Source organism: Pongo abelii, chromosome 5 (assembly GCF_028885655.2).
Source record: "Pongo abelii isolate AG06213 chromosome 5, NHGRI_mPonAbe1-v2.0_pri, whole genome shotgun sequence".
Classification (NCBI taxonomy): Eukaryota; Metazoa; Chordata; class Mammalia; order Primates; family Hominidae; genus Pongo; species Pongo abelii.
This window is the reverse complement of record NC_071990.2, coordinates 164,499,097-164,517,526: the sequence shown is the minus strand read 5'-3', so window position 1 is coordinate 164,517,526 and position 18,430 is coordinate 164,499,097. Positions and strand designations below refer to the sequence as shown.

The 18,430-nt window shown below is 42.3% G+C and overlaps 1 protein-coding gene and 1 pseudogene across 1 annotated transcript in view; one reads left to right on the top strand and one right to left on the bottom strand.

The window, feature by feature from the left end:
• PRKN (parkin RBR E3 ubiquitin protein ligase) overlaps positions 1 to 18,430 on the top strand; it is a 1,392,587-nt gene that overhangs the window by 157,073 nt on the left and 1,217,084 nt on the right.
• LOC129060237 (keratin, type II cytoskeletal 8-like) lies at positions 2,572 to 9,784 on the bottom strand (annotated as a pseudogene).

Below are 18,430 nucleotides of genomic sequence, written 5' to 3'. Positions count from 1 at the left end.
CAACCCTTGTGTTGCTTCCTCTGCCTTCAGCCTTAGAGATGGGTGGCCTCTCACTGCGGGCTGAAGTCCTGATGAGACAGCAACATGAGCTGGGGCACTGTCCTCAGCCTCTTCCAGGGCTGGGCCTTCTGCAGGGCCACAGGGATTTGACTGGAGGAGGTCCCTAGGAACTCTCAGAGAAGACCTGGGATAGTCAGTTTATATTTCTGGGGTTTTTTGACATCACAGGAGAGAGATGGTTCGTACTGGTCAGTTTCACGCTGATTGGGTAATGAGATGGGGGATAGTCAAAGATACACTAATTGTTCAATCCTAGGTTTGCATCTGGAATGTCTGTTTGTTTGATTTTTTTTTTCCAAATTTGTCTAAACATTTCTGTACTCTCAGGTCATCTGTATACCTTTATTATACTTGCTTTTGAATGTAATAAAGTATACCTTTATTATACTTGCTTTTGAATGTATTGGTCTCAGATAACATGCCAGGGCAATGAGTCTCACATTTGTGGTTTAATATTTTATTGATAGTGCAATAAAATATTACTTACCTGCATTTTCCTAGTTCTCTTCGTATTTCTCTTGCTGTTTATCTTGTATGCCACCTCTGGGCTCTTTCCTCATTGGGCATATGTTGCCTGCCTCCTAGCTCCATGCCAGGTTTCTCCCTGAAATGCCAGCTCAGGCACCTTGCTCCCGGCTCCCTCAACTTGGACGTCCCACGGGTACTTTACATCCAGCTAAAATCTTCATTGTTGCCCCTAAATCAGTGGCTGTTTTCTCATGTGGGGAAGTCACATCTACCCAGTCCTCCATACTAGAGTTTTCTGTTTTATCCCCTTCTCACTGAGTGCCTACATTCAACCAATCACAAATTTTATCTGCCAAAAGTTTGTCAAAGCAGTTTTAATTTTTTGCCCAACCATTGCCTCTGATCAGTCCTGAATCATCTTTTCACTAGATTATCTTTTTTAATTATTATTTTTGTGGGTACATAGTATGTGCGTATATATATTTATAGGATACATAAGGTGTTTTTTTCATTTTTTTTTTTGGATGAGTTTTGCTCTGTTGCCCAGGCTGGAGTGCAATGGCACGATCTTGGCTCACTGCAACCTCCGCCTCCTGGGTTCAAGTGATTCTCCTGTCTCAGCCTCCCAAGTAGCTGAGATTACAGGTATCCACCACCATGCCCGTCTAATTTTTGTATTTTTAGTAGAGATGGGGGTTTCACTATGTTGGCTAGGCTGGCCTTGAACTCCTGACCTCAGGTGATCCACCTGTCTCAGCCTCCCAAAGTGCTAGCATTACAGGCATGAGCCACTGCACCCGGCCATGAGATATTTTGATACAGGCATGCAATGTGAAATAATCACAAGATGGAAAATGGGTATCCATCCCCTCAAGCATTTATCCTTTGAGTTACAAACAATCCAATTACACTCTTTAAGTTATTTTAAAATACACAATTAAGTTATTATTGACTGTAGTCACCCTGTTCTGCTATCAAATAGTAGGTCTTATTCATTCTATTTTTTTTCCCTCCCATCCGCCCGCTAACTTCCCAGCCTCTGATAACTATTCTCCTACTCTCTATGTCCATGGGTTCAATTGTTTTGATTACTAGATTCCACAAATAAGTGAGAACATGTGATGTTTGTCTTTCTCTGCCTGGCTTATTTAATAGTTTCCAGTTCTATCCAGGTTGTTGCAAATGACTGGCTGTCACTCTTTTTTATGGCTGAATAGTACTCCATTGTATGTGTGTACCACGTTTTCTTTACGCATTATTCATCTGTTGATGGATACTTAGGTTGCTTCCAAATCTTAACTATTATGTACAGATCTGTAACGAACATAGGAGTGCAGATATATCTTGTATATACTGATTTCCTTTCTTTTGGGTATATACCCAGCAGTGGTATTGCAGGATCAAATAGTAGCTCAATTTTTAGTTTTTGAGGAACCTCAAAACTAAAAAATATTGTTCTCCATAGTGGTTGTACTAATTTACATTTCCACCAACAGTATATGAGGGTTCCCTTTTCTCCACATCCTTGACAGCATTTGTTATTGCCTGTCTTTTGAGATATAAGCCATTTTACCTGGGGTGAGATGATAGCTTATTGTAGTTTTGATTCGCCTTTCTCTGATAATGAGTGACGTTGACCACCTTTTCATATGCCTGTTTGCCGTTTGTATGTCTTCTTTTGAGAAATGTCTATTCAAATCTTTTGCCTATTTAAAATGATCAGATTATTATATTTTTTTCCTATAGTATTGTTTGAGCTCCTTGTATATTCTGATTATTAATCCCCTGGCAGGGTTTGTAAATATGTTCTCCCATTATTTTGGTTGACTCTTCACTTTGTTGATTGTATCCTTTACTGTGCAGAAGCTTTTTTTTTTTTTTTTTCCAGGGCTAGCTGAGGTTTTATTTTGGAAAAAAAAAAATAAAAGCAATTGAATTGTTTTGTAGCTGAAGGCATGGTCAAGGGTGTCCCCAGGCAGTAAACTCCCCCGCGGGTGGCTGAGGGCTAGGGCTGAGCCTCAGGTGGGTCTCCCGTTCCCTGTGCTCCGCTGCACAGCAGCCTCCTTCCCGAGCTCTGGGGCAGCCACCGGAGGGGCAGGCTGGGAGGGGCTGTCGCAGCTGTTCACTTAGGAAGGGCATCAGAGGACTTGGACACCAGCTTCCCATCGCAGGTCTTGATCTTCTTCACAACCATGGCCCTGCTGGAGCTGGTGCAGCTGAAGGAGCTGAAGCCCGTGCCAGAGCCAAAGCTGGAGCCCAGGCCATAGCTGAGGTCAGGGCTTGTGAGGCCCCCATAGGCCAAGCTCAGATCATCTGCAAAGGCGCTGGTGGTCTTCGTATGGATACTCATGTTCTGCATCCCAGACTCCAGGTGGCTGTCCTCACTCTCCAGCAGCTTCCTGTAGGTGGCAGTCTCAATGTCCAGGGCCAGCTTCATGTTCTTCAGCTCCTGGTACTCATGCAGCTGCCACGCCATGTCCTGCATGGCCCGTTGCAGGGCAGCCTCCAGCTCGGACAGCTTGGCATTGGCATCCTTAATGGCCAGCTCCCCATGCTGCTCGGCATCTGCGATGGCGGCCTCCAGGGAAGCCCTCTGGCTTTTGAGGCCCTCAATCTCAGCCTGGGGCCGGCTGATGTTCCAGTTCATCTTGGAGATCTCAGTCTTTGTACGCCTCAGGTCATTCTTGTGCTTCTCAGCCAGCGTCTGCAGCTCCTTATACTTGATCTGGTACATGCTCTTAGCCTCAGCCCGGCTGCAGTTGGCGATCTCCTCATACTATGCCTTGACCTCAGCGATGATGCTATCCATGTCCAGGGAGTGGCTGTTGTCCATGGACAGCACCACAGATGTGTCCGAGATCTGTTCTGCAGCTCCGGGGTCTCCTCTTCATACAGCTGCTTGAGGAAATTGATCTCATCAGCCAGCCGTTGACTCATGAACAGGTGAGACTCCAGCTCTACCTTGTTCATGTAAGTGTCATCCATGTCCTTCTTAAGGAGGATAAATTCATTCTCTGTCTCTGTACGCTTATTGATCTCATCCTCGTACTTGTTCTTAAAGTCCTCCACCAGCCCCTGCATGTTGCCAAGCTCTGCCTCCAGCTTCAGCTTCTCCTGGACCAGAGTGTCTGGCTGCCCCCTAGGGTTGTTGATGTAGCTCTTGAACATGTTGCCCATGTTGCTCCAAGCCATCTTCTGCTGCTGCAGGAGGCTTCACTTGGTCTCTAGCATCTTGTTCTGCTGCTCCAGGAACCGTACCTTGTCTATGAAGGAGGCAAACTTGTTGTTGAGGGTCCTGATCTGCTCCTTCTCCTGGGTGTGCATGGCCTGGATGTTGGGGTCCACCTCCAGGTTAAGGAGGCTCAGCAGGCTCTGGTTGACCATGATGCCTCCCATGCCGCTGGCCCCACCAGAGCCTCCGCCCAGGCCACCCCCAGAAGCTGCTGCTGCCCACAGAGGTGGACACCTTATAGGACTTCTGGGTCACCCTGATGGACATGGTAGAGGCAGGAGTAGAGGCAAGTGGGTTGAACCAGGCAGAGATTCCAGAAGGAGCAGAGAAGCTGCTTCTTGGTCACTGTGCGGAAGCTTTTTGACTTGATATGATCCCCTTTGTCCATTTTTGCTTTGGTTGCTTGTGCTTGTGGGGAATTGCTCAAGAAATTTTTACCCAGACAGACCAGTATCCTGGAGAGTTTCACCAATGTTTTCTTGAAGTAGTTTCATAGTTTGAGGTTTTCTATTTCATTTTTAAATCGGTTTTGCTTTGATTTTTATATATGGTGAGAGATAGAAGTCTAGTTTCATTCTTCTGCCTGTTGATATCCTGTCTTCTCAGCACCACTTACTGAAGAAACTCTTTTTCCCAGTGTATGTTCTTGGCACTTTTGTCAAAAATGAGTTTGCTGTAGGTGTGTGGATTTGTTTCTTGGCTCTCTGTTCTGTTTCATTGCTCTGTGTGTCTGTTTTTATGCCAGTACCATGCCGTTTTGCTTACGATAGCTCTGTAGTATAATTTGAAGTCAAGTAATATGATTCCTTCAGTTTTGTTCTTTTTGCTTAGGATAACTTTGGCTATTCTGGGTCTTTTGTGGTGCTATGTAACTTTTAGTATTCTTTTTTTCTATTTCCATGAAGAATGTCATTGGCATTTTGATAGAGATTGCACTGAAACTGTAGATTGCTTTGTGTAGTATGGACATTTTAACAATATTGGATTTTAATCCATGAACATGGAATATTTTTCCTTTTTTGGCATTCTCTTTATTTCATTAGTGTTTTATAGTTTTCGTTATAGAAATCTTTTGCTTCTTTGGTTAATTCCTAAGAATTTAATTTTCTGTGTGGCTATTGTAAATGGAATTTTTTAAATTTATTTATTTCTTTTATTTATTTCACATTGTTCTCTGTTGGCATTTAGAAATGCTACTGATTTTTGTATGTAGATTTTGTGTCCTGCAACTCTACTGAATTTGGGTATCAGTTCTAATGGTTTCTTGTGGAATCTTAAGGTTTTTCCAAATATAAGATCATATCATCTGCAGACAAGGATAATTTGACTTCTTCCTTTACAATTTGGATGCCTTTTATTTTTTTCTCTTTTCTGATTGCTGTAGCTAGGACTTCCAGTAGTATGTTGAATAACAGTGGTGACATCAGGCATCCTTGTCCTGTTCCCGATCTTAGAAGAAAGGCTTTCAGTTTTTCCCCATGTAGTATGATACTAGCTGTGGGTCTGTTGTTTATGGCTTTTAATAAAAGCCATATGTTGAGATGTGTTCCTTTTATCCCTAGTATTTTGAGGATTTTTATCATGAAGGGATGTTGAATTTTATTAAATATTTTTTTCAGCATCAATTGAAATGATCATATGATTTTTATCTTTCATTCTGTTGATATGATGTATCACATTGATTGACTTGAATATTTTGAATCATCCTTGCATCCCAGGGATAAATCCCACTTTCTAATGTAATGTTGAATTCAGTTTGCTAGTATTTTGTTGAGGATTTTTGCATCAATATTCATCAGAAATATTGGCCTGTAGTTTTCTTTTTTTGATGTGTCTCTGGCTTTGGTATCAGAGTAATACTGGCCTCGTAGAACAAGTTTGGAAGTATTCCCTCCTCCTCTGTCTTTTGGAATAGTTTGAGTAGGGTTGGTATTAGTTCTTCTTTAAATGTTTGGTAGAATTCAGCAGTGAAGCCATCAGGTCCTGGGCTTTTCTTTACTGGAAGACTTTTTATTATGGCTTTAATCTTGTTACTTGTTATTGTTCTGTTCGGGTTTTGGATTTTTTTTCCTGGTTCAATAATGGTAGGTTGTATGTATCTAGGAATTTGTCCATTTCTTCTAGACTTTCCAATACATTGACATATAGTTGCTCATAGTAGCCACTAATGATCCTTTGAACTTCTGCAGTCTCAGTTGCAGTGTTTCCTTTTTCATTTATGATTTTATTTGGATCTTCTCTCTTTTTTTCTTTGTTAGTCTGGCTAAAGATTTGTCTATTTTGTTTGACTTTTCAAGAAAGCAACTTTTTGTTTTATTGATCTTTTGTATTTTTTTCATTTAAATTTATTTATTTCTGCTCTGATCTTTATTATTATTTTCTTCTACTAATTCTTGGCATATAGAAATGCTACTGATTTTTGGGCTATCATGCAGATTAAGTCTGATGTTTCTTTGTTGATTTTCTGTTTGAAGACCTGTCCAGTTCTGAAAGTGGGTGCTGAAGTTTCTAGTTATTGTTGTATGGAGGCCTATCTCTCTCTTTAGCTCTAATACTATTTGCTTTATCTTAATATATCTTGGTGCTCCAGTGTTGGGTGCATATATATTTAAAGTTCTTATATCGTCTTGCTGAATTGACCCCTTTATCATTATATAGTGACCTTTTTATATCTTCTTATAGTTTTTGTCTTGAAATCTATTTTTTCTGATATAAGTATAGCAACTCCTGCTGTCTTTTGTTTTCCATTAGCATGGAATATCTTCTTCCATCCCTTTATTTTCAGTCTATGTGGATCTTTATAGTGAAGTGTGTTTCTTATAGGCAACAAATAAATGAGTCTTGTTTTTTTCATCCATTCACCCAGTCTATGTCTTTTTGTTGGAGAGTTTAGTCCCTTTACATTCATTGTATGTATGTATGTATTTATTTATTTATTTATTTTGAGACTGAGTTTCATTCTTGTCACCCAGGCTGGAGTGCAATGGCACAATCTCAGCTCACTGCAACCTCTGCCTGTCAGGTTCAAGCAATTATCTTGCCTCAGCCTTTCGAGTAGCTGGGATTACAGGCACACACCACCACGCCTGGCTAATTTTTGTATTTTTAGTAGAGACGGGGTTTCACCATGTTCGCCAGGCTTGTCTCCAACTCCTGACCTCCCAGGCAGGTGACCCACCCACCTCAGCCTTCCAAAGTGCCGGGATTATACGCATGAGCCGCCGCTCCCGGCCAATGTTATTATTTATAAGTAAGGACTTACTCCTCCATTTTGTTATTTGTTTTCTGGTTGTTTTGTTGTCTTCTCTTCCTTCTTTCTTTTCTTCCTATCTTCCCTAGCGAAGGTGATTTTCTGTGGTGATACGATTTAGTTTCTTGCTTTTTAGTTTTTGTGTCTCCACTGTGTGTTTTTTTGGTTTGATATTATCATCATTTTAACCTGATGACAACTTAACATCAATTGCGTAAACAAACAGACAAAAAGAAAACTAATAAAAACTCTATACCTTGACTTTATCCCCTGGCATTTTAACTTTTTATTGTGTCTATTTATATCTTATTGTACTCACTATGCCTTGAAAAGTTGTTTTAGTTATTATTTTTGATTGGTTCATTGTTTAGTCTTTTTACTTAGGGTAAGAGTAGTTTACACACCACAGTTACACTGTTACAATGTTCTAGGTTTTCCTGTGTACTTACTATTACCAGTGAGTTTTGTACCTTCAGGTGATTATTTATTGCTCATTAATTTTTTTTTTTTTTTTTCTGATTGAAGTACTCCTTTTAGCATTTCCTGTAGGACAGGTCTGCTCTTGGTGAAATTCTGCAGCTTTTGTTTGTCTAGGAAAGTCTTTATTTCTCCTTCATGTTTAGAGGATAGTTTTGCCAGATACACTATTATAAGATAAAAGATTTTTCCTTCAGCACTTTAAATATGTCATGCCATTCTCTCCTAGCCTGTAAGGTTTCCAGTGAAAAGTCTGCTGTCAGATGTTTTGGAGCTCCATTATATGTTATTTATTTCTTTTCTTTTGCTGCCTTTAGGATCCTTTCTTTATCCTTGACCTTTGGGAGTTTGATTATTAAATGCCTTGAGGTAGTTTTCTTTGCATTAAATCTTCTTGGTGTTCTATAACCTTCTTGTAGTTGTATATTGATATCTTTCTCTGGGTTTGGGAAGTTCTCTGTTATTATCACTTTGAATACATTTTCTACCCCTATCTTGTTCTTTATTTTCTCTTTAAGGCCAATAGGCCAATTACTGTTTTTTTTCTTTTTGTTTTTGTTTTTTTGAGATGGAGTCTCGCTCTGTTGCCAGGCTGGAGTGCAGTGGCGCGATCTCAGCTCACTGCAACCTCTGCCTCCCTGGTTCAAGTGATTCTCTTGCCTCAGTCTCCCAACTAGCTGGGATCACAGGCGCCCACCACCACACCTGGCTAATTTTTGTATTTTTGGTAGAGACGGGGTTTCACCATGTTGGCCAGGATGGTCTCGATCTCCTGACTCTGTGATCTACCCACCTTGGCCTCCCAAAGTGCTGGGATTACAGGCATGAGCCACCGCACCCAGCCCAATTACTCTTAGATTTACCCTTTTAAGGCTATTTTATAGATCCTGTAGGCAAGGCATAATTTATTTATTTATTTATTGTCTCCTCAGACTCTGTATTTTCAAATAGTCTGTATTCAAGCTTACTAATTCTTCTCCTTGATCGATTCAGCTATTAAAAGACTGATACATTCTTCAGTATGCCAATTGTGTTTTTCAGCTCCAGAATTTCTGCTTGATTCTTTTTAATTATTTCATTCTCTTTGTTAAATGTGTCTGATAGGATTATGAGTTCCTGCTCTGTGTTATCATGAATTTCTTTGTGTTTTCTCAGCACAGCTATTTTGAATGCTCTGTCTGAAAGGTCACATAGCTCTATTTATCCAGGATTGGTCCCTGGTGCCTTATTTAGTTCATTTGATGAGGTCATGTTTTGCTGAACAGTGTTGATGCTAGTAGATGTTCTTTGGTGTCTGAGCATTGAAGAGTTGGGTACTTACTGTAGTCTTCACTGTCTGGGCTTATTTGTAGCCATCTTTCTCAGGAAGATATTGCAGATATTTAACAGGACTTGGGTATTGTGATCTAAGCTGTATCTACTTTAGGGGGAACCCCAAGCCCAGTAATGCTGTGGTTCTTGCAGACTCATAGAGGTGCTGCTTTGATGGTCTTGGACAAGATCTGTGATAATTCTCTCAATTACCAGACAGAGAGTCTTGTTCTCTTCTCTTGCTTTCTCTTAAACAAAGAGACTCTCTCTCTCTGTTCTGAGCCACCTAAAGCTTGAGGTGGAGTAACACAAGCACCCCTGTGGCCACCACCACTATGACTTTGTTGAGTCAGACATGAAGCCAACAAAGGGCTGAGTCTCACCCAAGTCCTGCTGTAACCACTCCCTGGCTACTGCCTATGTTCATTCAAGGCCCTGGGGCTTTATAATCAGTAGGTGATAAAGCCATCCAGTCCTGTTTCTTCCCCTTCAGGGCAGTGAGGTCTGCCAGGCTCTGGGTAGGTCCAGAGGTGCCATCTGGGAGTCAGGAACTAGACTCAAAAGTCTTAGACATCTACCTGGTATTGCTGCTGAGCTGACACTCGAAACACAAAATACGGTCCTTCCCAGTTTTCTCTCCCCTTTCCAAAGGCAGAGGAGCCTCACCCTGTAATCACCACTACCCCAGACCATGAGGAGTACTGCCAGACTAGCCCTGATGTTCCCTTAAGGCCCAAAGGCTCTTAAGTCAGCTTGTAGTGAATGCCACCTGGTCTGGGACTCACCCTTCAGGGCAGTGGACTTCCCACTGGCCCAGGGCAGGTCCAGAAATGCCATCCAAGGGTCAAGTCCTGGAATTTGGGACCTCAAGAGCACACTTGGCATTTTGGACCCCAGTAGCTGTGCTGGTACCTGAAGCCAGCATGTCCCAGAGCCTCACCCAAGGCTGTCGACGTGGTACCTGGATATTGCTGCTGGTTATTCATGACCCAAGTGCTCATCAGTTAACAGGTGATGAATGCTGCTGGCCCCAGCTCCTTTCTTTCAAGGCAATGGGTTCTCTTGTGGGCCAGAGTGTGTCTAGAAATGTTGTCTGGTAGCTGGGGCCTGGAACAGAGGCCTCACAACTCTGTCTGGTGCCCTATCCTGCTGTGGCTAAGCTAGTGTCCAAGATACAAAACAAAGTCCTCCCTACTCCTCCCTCTCCTCTCCTCAACTGGAAGGAAGGGGTCTGTTCTGGAGCTGAGAACTGTGCAGCCTGGGGTTAGGAGAAGAGTGATGCCAGCACTCCCTTGTCTGTCCCAGCTGGTGTCTCAGTGTGTCACGTGCCCTCCCTCCCCCAGTTCACTGTCTCTGGGCCTAGTTCAGCACTAGGACCCTCCTAATAGTTGGTAGTCCTTATGGCCTAGACTGCCTTTCACATTGACCTTTCACAGAGACCTTTCACAGAGTGCTGTAGCCCTCTGTGGCAAGGTTTGCAGGCACTCAAGTTCTGACTGCAGGGATCTGCATTCCCCCTGGCGTGGGCAGGCATCAGCTGAGTTTGGTCTGGTTTTCCTTTCTGCTGTAACAGGACAACACTGAGTTTAATGCCTCACAATTGCCGTGTTCTCCCTCCCCTAGTACCCGGAGATGCTCTCCGCCCCCAGCAAGGGATTCAGGACGCAGATTCAGGAGCAGATTCAGGACGGGTTTTTGTTTTTGTTTTTTAAAATCACTTCAGTGCTTCTTTCAGGGATGTGAAGTTAAAATCAAGTACCATGAGTGCTCACCTGATTTTTGGTTCTTAAGAAGGTGTTTTTCCTATGTAGATTAGTTGTTAACTTGGTGTCCTTGCGGGGTTGGGGGACGAACGGTGGAGCCTTCTATTCTGCCGTCTTGTTCTGCATCTTACTAGATTATCTTTTAAAAACTAGACAGCTATTGGCTTTTTTCTTTCACTCAGTCTTTCTCTTAAATATCTACTCTATTGCTATGAAAATGTTCTTATACAATGAAAAATATGACCATGGCATTCCTGTGCTTGAAACTGTTTAGTAAATATCATTGCCCAAAGAATAAAGCCCAAGCCCCTTAATACTTAAGGCTCTCCACAACCTGGAGGCCTCAGCTTTATCTCCATCACTCCATGCACTTGGGACTGCAGCATTCCACACCAGACTGACTGTAGTTGGACACGCTCCATGGATTTCTCCCCATCGCCCTGCTCCTTTGATTGCCTATGCTGCAAATCGTCTTTCCTTCTTCAGTCCCATCTGGTCAAATACTCCTCAGTTACGGCTCAACTCAGACATGACCCTTTTATAAAGTCTTTTCTGTTACCTGGAAATTATCTCTGTTATCACCCTCATACCCAGTGGGCATCTTTATAACTTCACAGATTTTGATGTTTTATAATGACCTGGGTTTCTTTTTGCCTCTCTCTCTCTGATCTTTAATTGAAAGCCTGCTTTCCATCTTAGTAAAGTTTCTGGAGAACAGAAGACACTCAGTAAGTATACACTGATTGACTTGAATGAATATATGTTGGCAATGGATATTTTTGCCACATTTTGCAAATTTATTAATACAATCTGTAATTTATACTTCAGAGAAATATCAATTGTAAACATGATTAGGGTAGTGCATTTTAATGAAAAGGACACTGGAAGGGTGTTATGACATTAGTTCAAATTTATGTTTTTACTATATGGGATGTGTTAAAAATCACTTGATTTCTCCATGTTTACCCTTGTAAAATATAAGACATTGATCCAGGCAACACTTAGAAGATGCATTTGGCCTCTGCATGTCTTTGACCTTCTGGACATTGATTATGACGTGACTTTGATTACTGTGTTTCTAATTTGTAATTGTTATGTGTTGACAGTTATAAACTTATAGGTAATTGATGTCTGCTCTTTTGAACTAATCATGAATATATTGTTAGGCTGATTTTTAACCGAAGCATAAAGCATGTGTATTATTTCTACTTATGAAGCTAATATAGTCAAATAAAAACTCTAAGGTTTTTATTGCACTTATATGCAAAGAAGAGCTGTATCTGAATGAAATCACCTTAATGAAATGCTATCTTTGAAACCTAATTATAACCTCTTTATTAACGAATGTAGTAGGGGAAAGAAGTCATATTAATGTCGTTGATAAGTTATGTTTATCCCCTTCTGTCATCATATTAACTGAGAATGAAATACATATAAATAGAAAAAGTTTAATAATAATGGTATCAGATGTTAATTGAGCTTGCTGTTTGTTAGACAACTCATTTTATATGGAAGAAAGCTGAGACAAGAGAATTTAGCCATGGTCACAGATTAGGTCGCACTAGTTTAAAAAATTTAGGTCCTTAGAGACATCATTTTCATTCCATAACTTTCCTTTCTCGTATGTGAAGAAGAATTAGCCACTTATTTAATTTCTATCTCCATCAACAAAATATCATTAGGATATGTGTTGCTTATTGGTAAGGAATATTGGTAAGGAATAAGAGGCTAAGGTACAGGTGGAGATGTTTTTAAAAGTAATTACTAGTGTATAGGAGAAGACACAAAATGGATAGTTTATCTGTTTAAGCTTTGTGGTGGCCGTTACTTTTTATGTAGCCTCTATAACTGAAAGTCTTTAAGAGACAAGGCTTTCCCTTTTACCAGTGATTCCAACAAGATAAATGCCTCAGCTGGGATGAATTGGGGCTTTTCACAAGTGACCCGTAGCTTTCTTGGAGAAATTCTTCTCAGTTTCTTTATGTAACACAATTCCAGGGACAAGGTAAACCTACAGGATAACTATGGGCTGTCTTCCTTTATGTCAGTTACATCCACAAATGGGATGTTAGGGGCTGGGGAAGGCTGTTTGATGGGATGGCAGGGGCTGGGGAAGGCTGTGTGTGTGTCCATGTGGTTTTTAAGGTTTTGATAGAACAAAAATTTTACCTACAAATCAGCTTAGTGGCCTATCGCAGTCTGTGTCATATGTATTATTTACAAATAGTAGTAGTTTTCATTCTCTATAGTGAGTTTCCTGGTAACCAAAAATGTTCGAGTTTCAAAATGTTCATACAACTTACCAATTGCCTATGTTTTTGTTTTTGTTTTTTTTTTTTTGAGACGGATTCTCGCTCTGTTGCCCAGGCAGAAGTGCAGTGGCACGATCTTGGCTCACTGCAAGCTCCTCCTCCCGGGTTCACGCCATTCTCCTGCCTCGGCCTCTCAAGTAGCTGGGACTACAGGCACCTGGCACCACACTCGGCTAATTTTTTGTATTTTTTTAGTAGAGACAAGGTTTCACCAGTTGCCTTTTTAAAGTAGAAAAGTTGGCTGGGCGTGGTGGCTCGTGCCTGTAATCCTAGCACTTTGGGAGGCTGAGGTGGGCAGATCACTTGAGCTCTGGAACTTGAGACCAGCCTGGGCAACATGGCAAAGCTCTATCTCTACCACAAATACAAAAATTAGCTGGGCGTGTGGCACATACCTGTGGTCCCAGCTACAGAGGAGGCTGAGGCAGAAGAATCGCTTGAGCCTCGGAGGCAGAGACTGCGATGGGCTAAGATCGCTCCACTGCACTCCAGCCTGAGTGATAGAATGAGACCCCATCTCAGAAACTAAAAAAAAAAAAAAAAAGTAGAAAATTGCTGGGCACAGTGGCTCATGCCTGTAATCCCAGCACTTTGGGAGGCTGAGGCAGGCAGATCACCTGAAATCGGAAGTTCAAGACCAGCCTGACCAACATGGAGGAACCCCATCTCTACTAAAAATACAAAATTAGCCGGGTGTGGTGGCGCATGCCTGTAATCCCAGCTACTCGGGAGGCTGAGGCAGGAGAATCACTTGAACCCAGGAGGCGGAGGTTGCGGTGAGCCAAGATGGTGCCATTGCACTCCAGCCTGAGCAAGAAGAGTGAAACTCCGTCTCAGAAAAAAAAAAAAAATAGGAAAATTAAAGCATTTGCTTAAAAGTCAGTGAAAATATGTAAAATAATATGGGGAATCTGGAATGGTTTGAAGTAATGAAGGCTATAACATGAATGCCACTTTCTTTGAGATTCCTGATAATACACTTGTTAGTAAAGATGATGGCATAATAGTAACCATAAAGAAAAGTGATTTTTTTTGTCATCAAATCACCAAATAGAACCTTTGTCATAAGGAGCAGCCATCTAAAGAGTATATTTAAAAGGAGAGATATATAGATGCTTGTGTGTAGATATGAATATATAGGTTCTCACCATGGTGATTATGCCTAAGAGTCAAAACTTTATTTTCTTGTAGGGCAACTGGGCAAAAATTACAAGTTTTGCTGCTCATGAAGCTTCCCCCGTGATCTGATTCTTGAGTTGAAACTCATGTAACAAGAGAATTTGATAAAGCCTGATGCAGTAGCATCTTTGAGGTGGTCAGAAGAAGCCCTATATCGTCAAGGATAGATACTGTCGTTAAATAGCACCATCGGCCGAGCACGGTGGCTCATGCCTGTAATCCCAGCAATTTGGGAGGCCGAGGCAGGTGGATCACTTGAGGTCAGGAGTTCGAGACCAGCCAGGCCAACATGGTGAAACCTCATCTCTACTAAAAATACAAAAATTAGCTGGGTTTGATGGTGGGCGCCTGTAATCCCAGCTACTCGGGAGGCTGAGGCATAAGAATTACTTGAACCTGGGAGGTGGAGGTTGTAGTGAGCCGAGATCGTGCCACTGCATTCCAGCCTGGGAGACAGAGCAAGACTCCATCTCAAACAAACAAAAAACAGAAAACAAAAAACAGCACCATCATTCAGTGCCTTTTATGGTCAACGCCTGAACAGCGGGTGCTGATTACAGATTGGGGTTCAGGGCAAGACCACGTGGGCACAGCCAGTGGAGGCCACAGCAAAGTGCCCTGGGGGCAATGGTGTTGGGGCCAGGCCCAGGGAAGCTGGTGGCACGAGAAAGGACTCTGGCCTCTGACTCCAGCATGTTTGTTCGACTACCAAGCAGCAATGACTGTGGGGTGGTGTATTATAACAGCTGGCCCAGCCAGAATACAGGGGATTAAGTGTGGCAGTTCATAGCATTTATTATGAATTTGAAAGGCCTTCAGAAGTCTTCCAAACTGGAGCCTTATTGGAGATGTTCACATTGAGCAAAGGGAATTGTTCAGCTTTCTGTTGTCCTGGCTTCTGTGCTGGCAACATCGGGGCTTTCCTGAGTATGGGCAGTGACACTTGTCATAAGGTAGAGATGGTGCCTTTCTGTACAATATTGCTTGGATATAAAAGATACAAATCTAATTGTTTAAATGTATTATCTTTTATCTGCTTTATTTCATCAAATGGGGCAGGCGCTCAGTTTCCTTTGTCTGATATCCTATGAAGGTAGGATCAGGAGAATGACTCATGCCCTGTGCTGCCTTGCCCTCTGCTGGGCTGGCTCCAGTCCTCAGGTTCCCTCACAAATGCAATTCCTGATAATAATCACTTGCATTCTCCTTTTCTAAGCTACAGCTTCCTTTTCTTTTTTTTTTTTTTGAGATGGAGTCTCACTCTGTCACACGGTTGGAGTGCAGAGGTGCAATCTCGGCTCACAGCAACCTCCGCTTCCTGGGTTCAGGCGATTCTCCTGCCTCAGCCTCCTGAGTAGCTGGGACTACAGGTGCGCAACACCACATCCGGCTGACTTTTGTATTTTTAGTAGAGATGGGGTTTCACTGTGTTGGTTAGGATGATCTCGATCTCCTGATTTCGTGATCCGCCCGCCTCGGCCTCCCAAAGTGCTGGGATTACAGGTGTGAGCCACTGCGCCCAGCATTAGCTACAGTTTCAACGTGATGCACTAGAGGGGAAAAAAAAAGAAGACGTCTGCCAAACTGACACACACACACACACACACACACACACACACACACACACACACACACACACACACACACACACACACACACACACACACACACACACACACACACACACACACACACACACACACACACACACACACACCAGAAAAGCTGAGTAGTTACTGCTTGGTTTCTTCTGCCCGCCTTCAGTTGCCTCTGATCAAAGGTGTTCTCAACTTGGGTTTCCAAAACATTTCGCAGAGAACTTGCAATGGTAAATAACTTCTTGTGCAATGAGTTTGAGATTTTTTTCCAGGTTATAATATGTCTGCTTACCCATTTCTGCATGACAAACAATGACAAACTTAGAGGCTTCACACATTACGCATGTATTGCCTGTTTCTGCGGCAGGAGATCAGGCCCAGCTAGCTGCCTCCCTGCTTTCAGGGTCCGCTGTAAGCTGCCATTTCCTTCTCACTCAATCAAGTTATGTTCTCCAACGTTTCCTCACTTTTTTTTTTTTTTTTTTGAGGTGGAGTTTCGCTCTTGTTGCCCAGGCTGGAGCCATTTCGGCTCACCGCAACCTCCACCTCCCGGGTTCAAGTGATTCTCCTGTCTCACCTTCCCGAGTAACTGGGATTGCAGGCATACACCACCATACCCAGCTAATTTTTGTATTTTTAGTAGAGACTGGGTTTTATCATGTTGGCCGGGCTGATCTTGAGCTTCTGACCTCAGGTGATCTGCCTGCCTCGGCCTCCCAAAGTGCTGGGATTATAGACGTGAGCCACCAGCCTTGAATTCATCCTTTAGAAACTTTAATTATGAAATGTCAATGGAATAATATTTATAGATGAAACTTAAATTTTTTATTTTTTTTGTATTTTTTCATACAGTGTAACGCTGACATCATTTATTGAAAAATGACATATCTTGAGTGTATTTAAAAACCAAGAGGGTGAGTTATCTCAGCAACAGTGTTTTTGTTAAATGTAGTTGATACCTATTACTGATGAAAAGCAATAGAAAAGAAAGCTTCTATTTGGGTAATGTTTTAAGTTTTTCTTTACCCAATGGATTAGTGTAATTTGCTCTCTCGTTTTCATTAATTTTATTGATGACTGAAATTGCTCATTACTCAAAAAGCTGGAATTTTTTTAACTTTTAAATTTGGCATCCTAGTAAAATCTTGGTTTAAAGAATATTTTACTGGTTGGGTTAGAAATGAATCCATTTTGTTTAATATACTTTGAAATACTATTATCATGATTATTAACATATATTACTCTAGACATGATTTTAAATTCCTCCTTATATATATTCCTCTTTGTATAAATGCCTCCGTATGTAATATCTATAGCCATTATTGACTTTTGCCTGTCATTTACCATGTGTTTGCATTGGGGTATCACACACTGACCTGTGCACCAACCTATGGGCCCTTCCTACTTGGTTTTTTGTTGCATGTGGCTGAAATGTCTGTTAGAAGCATAGTCCATTGCATGTAAAAGGAGCTGAATAAGTGACTTTTGAGTTAGATATATAATAGGTGTAGCACAGAATTCCTCCTTTCTATAAAGCCTCCCAAATAATTATATTTCATCATTTTTCTTGATAGTTGATACACTCTGCTTTTGGAATTGTTCCCACAATCACAAACTCCGTTGTTAAATTCTCAGTCTCATTTTAGAACATTTCTGTGGTGACCTGGCCTTGGCTGGGTCTGTCGCCTTCTCTGGAGGCCGTCCCAAGGTATGCGTGGCCCCGGCAAGGCCATGAGGTGCTTTCTCCTCAACACCAGCCAAGCCGCCATTCCCATCGCTCTGGGAAAAGCCCCTGATCATGCCACTGGGCTCTGCTGTGCTCCCCCCACCCCGTGTTGCCACTATCATCTGTTAACCTCCTGCCCCTGCGAACTCACTGAGGATGTTTATCTGTCCTGTCCGCCACCCCCAGTTCTCCAAATTCTGTCCGTTTTCTTTTCTTTTTTATTTATTTATTTATTTAGAGATGGAGTTTTGCTCTTGCTGCCCAGGCTGGAGGGCAATGGGGCGATCTTGGCTCACTGCAACCTCTGCCTCCCGAGTTCAAGTGGTTCTCCGACCTCAGCCTCCCAAGTAGCTGGGATTACAGGCATTACCACCACGCCCGGCTAATTTTGTATTTTTAGTAGAAATGGGGTTTCTCCGTGTTGGTCAGGCTGGTCATGAACTCCGACCTCAGGTCATCTGCCCACCTCAGCCTCCCAAAGTGCTGGGATTACAGGCGTGAGCCACTGCGCCCGGCCATTCCGTCCGTTTTCTTGGCAATTCATTATTTACATGAATGGTCCCCTCAGTATCCTGTATCTTCGTTCATTGATCTACTCATCTTCAGTGACATTTTCTTCTACTCTATTCTCATCAAACACTCTCAGGGTAACAGAGTCGAACTAGATGTTACTTCACCTCCAAAATAACAAAATGAAACATTCGCGTCTCCAGCGACAGCTGCGGTGCTTGCAGAGCCCTTGCTCTGTTAACCTCCACAGGACTCCCTCGCCACTTTCTCGTCTTCCCCAGCCCTCCTGCCATGACTCCTGTCTTTATCCACCTGAGATTCCAGAGTTCATCATTTCACTCATGTTCTTTCAGCTGCCTTTTCCCCACTCACTTTTACCTTTTTTTTTTTGAAATGGATTCTTGCTCTGTTGCCCATACTGGAGTGCAGTGATGCAATCTCATCTCACTGCAACCTCCACCTCCAAGTTCAAGAGATTCTCCTGCCTCAGCCTTCTGAGTAGCTGAGATTACAGGTGCCCACCACCATGCCCAGTTACCCACAT